The 5,581-nt window shown below is 30.9% G+C and overlaps 1 protein-coding gene across 2 annotated transcripts in view; it reads left to right on the forward strand.

Moving 5' to 3' along the window:
- Positions 1 to 341: 341 nt before the first annotated feature.
- LOC119638066 (torso-like protein) overlaps positions 342 to 5,581 on the forward strand; it is an 11,753-nt gene continuing 6,513 nt past the window's right edge. For both annotated transcript variants that reach the window (XM_038034665.1, XM_038034663.1), the window contains exon 1: positions 342 to 381. The gene's annotated coding sequence lies outside the window, so the exon portion shown is untranslated. The remainder of the gene's footprint in view (positions 382 to 5,581) is intronic.

The following is a 5,581-nucleotide window of genomic DNA, read 5'->3' on the forward strand; positions in this document are numbered from 1 at the left end:
ATGCTTTAATAAATAAGAGAAAAATAGGAAAATTACGAAAAATATAAAAAAAAAAAAAATAAAACACAAAAAACAGCTGGTAATAAAAATTGCACTTGGGGATTATGATCGAGCGAATGTGAAAAGAGAATGAATAAAATTATAATGAAATGGTTACAAAAAAAAAAAAAAAAAAATTGAATTAAAGTGTGCCTGCAAACAACAACAAAATTAATGATTAACTCCGAAACCATACTTTGCCCACAAACTACTGCAAAAAAAATTATACAATATTTTTGCAACATATAAATAATAAAAAAAAAAAAAAAAACAATACAAAAATATAAAACAAAATCTTCCAAAAAACGATATCCATAGCAAATATTAAAATAATATGTTTGTGTAAGTGTTACTAGCAAAATAAAAGTGCCCGAGTGCGCGAATCATTTAATTAGTTTTAAGTTCGATTTTAAGAGAATCCATATACATACATATATATATATATATATATATCACATGTGTGTGTATGTGTATTGATTACCAGCATATGCTTCTATATAAGATAATGTTGACCTTTTAATATCAATCTAATGACATAAATTGAAATCAGCCAACATACTGACGCGAAAAAGCGATAAGATATACCATCCCTGGAGTTCCCCCAGCACTGAAATACCCATGCAATTCATTTCCATTTCTCTTTCACTCATCAAGTTTCATATTTCAAATAAAAAAAATTCCCAGAAATTTAATATTCAGTAATTTTGTGCGCTTCTACATATATTTTTGTAAATCGTACAAAGTAAAAACATATATAAAACGTTGCTATTAAATATATATATATATAAGGTTTTTTTCTTTTCAATACGCATCATACCGAATCGATAGTATATTAATTTTTGTATTCCTTTTGGCATAAAGCAAAACAGTATGCGACGAATCGAATCTAATGATTATGTTTAACAACTTGTTGTCCTTGTTTTTCGTCTGTCTGCCGGCAGTTTGCCTATATGCATTTTGATTGATTTCCGAATCGAAGGCTTAAAAATACATTTCATTTTAATTGCATTTGAAAGTTTAAATAAATAATATTTTCATTATTGCAAACAATGTTTTAAATGTTGCTTCAAAAAATCTCATGGAGTTAATCAGCTTCAGTTGCTTTTCCGCATTGTTTTAATGGAATTTGGCATATATTGAAAGGATTACTATGTACTCATAAGCATAGTTGGGTATCCACTATTCGATTTCAAGCTTATTTAGCTGACAGACTTGTTAATGAGTTTTTAGTTTTTTTTTTTTTTCTTTTCTTGTTTTTTTTTTTGTTAACAAATCAACACTATTTGGAATTTGCACGTCATTGACAATCGAAGCTTGACGACGCTATTATCCCCTCGTCGTCTCATTACTGAACAACATACGCAAACTGCTAAAGTATAACAATGATCGAAGGTATGCTAAGCTTGTGTCATGGGTGTTTCGGAAGATTAAAATTAACAAAAAAAAAAAAAAAAAAAAAAAGATAACACAGTTGAGGATAAAACTACTGCTAATGTTATGTAAATTTCACATTTTTTTACATATTTTTTTAAAATTATTTTGTAAATTTAATCAACCTGCACGAAGCACAAGGCAAACCGTACAAAATTTATCCATATATCCATAATCTATTGATAAAACCTAAATCGTAGATCACAAGGTGAAGCCGTAAAGAAGCATCATTGTGCATAATTTGGTTGACCTGAGGTAAAGTTAAAGGAATTTTAAATATTTAAGGAGGAAAATGCCCTTTCTAAAGTGAAGTATGGATACATGTATATGTGTGTGCTTAGATGCGTGTGCGCATGCTGATGGAAGAAGGGTATATGCAGGAATTGGTTTTATGACTTAGAGATGGGAAAATGCAAAACTTTTTTTTCTTTACTACTTCTCACTGCTAAGCTTTATTTGCATTCATTCTTCACATTCCTGCCCCTCTTTCTTACCCACGACCGAAGGATGCCAGTGTACCGACTTTGTTCTTGTTTCAAAAGGGAAAATATTTAGGTAGAAAGCTAAATTTTCACATGTACATTCTCGGAACCACTTCCTAAAAAGGTGAAGAACATGTAACATATTATTCGAAGCGGTATAACAAATGAGCGTAAGTCACGAACACAATTACAACGAGAAAGAGCTTATAACTGTTAACGTGGACAAGATTTTGATTGAAAATGTGGTTTCAAGTCTTTATCGGTCATTGCAAACATAGTACGCTTAATTAACTGACACGCCCACAATTAATAAAAAGTCTCATAATTGTTTTATATTTATCTAAGATGATTGCTTTCGATGGCAAATATTTTACTTAATTCTGTCTTCTCCATAGGCGTAGGCCTTGCCAAAAGTCAAGTATAGGTTTTGGGATGGGAGTACATTTAGTTAAAGCTTGATCTTGGTATACATTTATATGTGAACTTGGACAGGTTTGCATGTTAAAGTTTGATAGGCAAAGATCGCTAGGAATATATTATGGTTATGGAGAGCGTTCAACTTAGGTATAAGATTTAGCATTATCAGGTAGGTTTCAAACTGGCATTATAGTGGATTTTATAAATTACTTACCAATGCTGAATATACTATGACAGGCATTTTATTGTGATCTATAAAGTGCTGCCTATGTCAGCTTAAATGAACGAAATCAAGTGAGTATAGTCGACAATTAGCTTCCGACGAACAATATCCAAGCTATAAGCATTGAAGTCGGCAAAATTCTCCACTGTCACATCACAAAACTTGGTATCATCTTTAGTGAATATGTGTTGAGAAAGTTATAACAAACTATGGTTAAGTTTACCCCGTAAATTGGTTAAACAAGAGATGAGTTTTATTGATCTTGATAGCAAAATTGAACTTTGCTTTCATTTAAGAATAAAAGCGGCTGATTTCAATGAAGAAAATGTGAAAAAATTTACACGACTGCACATATCTATCTACCTAACTAGCATTTATCAATATTATTGAATTGTTTATCTGACTTGAAATTATTTACTACGCATATCGTAGTTTAAAAAAAAAAAAAAACAACAACTCAAAACAAAAATTCTTTAAATTTGAGATTTTTCTAAACATACGTAAATATGCACAAAGTTTTCTCTCTCATCTCATGTTGGATAAGGATTTCTATTATTTACTGAGGGTCACTAAGGCAAAGCGAGGAATCTCGTCTAGCAAATCAATGGTCGTGGGTTCGAATCTCAAGTGCGGTAGAGTTTTCAATAAAAGCCGATAGCCTGTTTCAGATGCTAGTGGTTTTTAAGGGTTTGGTCCAAGAATTTATTTCTCTAGCGAAATTAATAATAATAATAATTAATTAAAAACTTTCTTTCGTCTCACAAAAGTACATCCATCACCCGTTTTACAAGCTACTCATTCCACTCGTGTATATGAGTGTTTAAAATAAATTTTTTAAAAAAAAAAAAAAAAAAAAAAGAAGAAAAACATGAAGAAGAGCAATTTTAACTTGACACGCACTTATTTCTCTCTGACTTTTAATTCATTATATTCATGGCACTTATGATAAGTACGATAAGTACTATGTTGTTCAAAAAAAAAAAAAAAATACAAGCATATAAATACTTCTTTTTCTGCTAATTTCTATACCCTACACTATTTGCAAACATGTGCGTGTGCGTGTGTGTATTGGGTTCTTATAATATTTCAATTCAGAATTATTTTTAAAATCTAAATTTAAGCTCATCGGTCTGTCCATCTGTTGTCGGATATGTGTGTATATGTGTTCATTTATTCGACTTAAAGGTTGACGGTATTTTGTCTATTGACATACTTTAGACCAGCAAGGATGGATCTCATACAAAATGAATTGGAAAGAAATTTTTGCAATTTTCAAACTTTCTCGATGAAAATCGCTTAGTAAAAGATTTGTATCGAATTGTGTACGCGTCCTGACATATAACTCTTCTGCTGACTATGAGAACTAGGTGTTTATGTCGCGCAAAATTCTACATTTTATGATGAAAATTAATCAATAGGATTACCATTTACTTTTACCAAACCTGGATCAGATGGATGGACTTTTTGGACTTCTCTCTTCAGAATAAGCAATCATCTGGCTAAAATGTCTAATCTCTAATATGTGCGATAGAAACTATCTGTAGAAACTTTAGGTCACATTACTATTTGAGTCGATCCACCCCCTTCGATAAAGATGCTAATGAAATGTTAAGCCTTATGTAGCGATAATGGGTAATTTATAACAAAGTCTTTAACAATTAAGAACAAGTCGGTCCACATTTGGACCATCGCCGTTATAAAAGCTACCTTTACAAGCTACAATTTAATTAATGGAAACCAGCATTCAACGGGTTGGTGTAGTGTGTCTATTTAAAAGTCAGTCTTGCTCGATTATAATATTTTCGTTTGGTTTACTTTGAAAGGGTCACTTTTTACATTTGCTTTTCCTTTTTAAATTGCATTTTTCATTTTACAAATTAATTGTATTGTCATACTTAACTTGTCCGCAGTTAAATCATCATTTTGATGTTTCATTTAATGTATTACTCTTCTTATTACGTGTTCATAAAATGCGTACTATTTAGTACGTTTGTAGTTTCCCCTTTGATATATGGCGATTAAATACGACAGTTTGCCTTTCCGATTCACACGATGTTATAAGGAATCCATCGAGAGGCTAATAAACAATTAAACATCGAGGGCGCGCTATAACATTGAAAATATTCAAAAATATCGTACGATAAGAAGGCTGAATAGTATCCTAGACAAATCTATTGAACTCTCGGTAAAGCCGCAACTATAAACTACGTATGCCATTCATCTGCTTTCTAACCTATGTTAAGATCAATTTTATATACGTAGAAACGATCCAAGTCAATCGCAATGGCTTACTTACTACAATAATAAAAGAAAGCTAAATGAATTTCGTTAGCTTTTTCTCTCTCTCTCTCTCTCTCTCTCTCTCTACTCTTTAAAAAAGAATCCTCTTTCGCATTATGACAGTATAGCGGCTACCACTCCTTCAGACGATCAGTGATGGCGTCATTATTTCTTATTCTAAAAATCGAAGAATTTTTTTCCTTTTTTTTTTTTTAAACATAACTTTTCTTATTCTCATTTATTTAATTTTTTTTTGTAGTTTTTTGCATTTTAATTTATTAAAAGGTTTATTGCCAAATTCTAAATAACGTAAACCAATTGCGTGCCATAAAATGAACAGTGAATATTGATAAAGAAGAAAAATGTACATTTAAGTAAGTCTTCGGCCTACGTTTGATTACTTTGAAGTGTTACCCGATGAATATTGATTTCAATTTTTTATGATTTTTATATATATTTTTGTGCTCTTGCACAAGGTTAATTTGTAATGCTAGGCCATTGATTCAGCCAATGAATGAATGAATGAATAAAAAAAAAAAACCAATGTGACTTTACTTACTTCTCTTGTTCATTATTTCCAATGAAATGAGGTTAAAGCTAAATTCGAAGGTTCGAAGAGACCCGTTGTACAAGTTATTAGGGTCATTCTTTAATATCCATTAAAATACTACGCTTTACGTTAAAAAGTTTGTTAGAACATCTTTAAACA

This window comes from Glossina fuscipes, unplaced genomic scaffold (genome assembly GCF_014805625.2).
Source record: "Glossina fuscipes isolate IAEA_lab_2018 unplaced genomic scaffold, Yale_Gfus_2 62, whole genome shotgun sequence".
Taxonomy (NCBI): domain Eukaryota; kingdom Metazoa; phylum Arthropoda; class Insecta; order Diptera; family Glossinidae; genus Glossina; species Glossina fuscipes.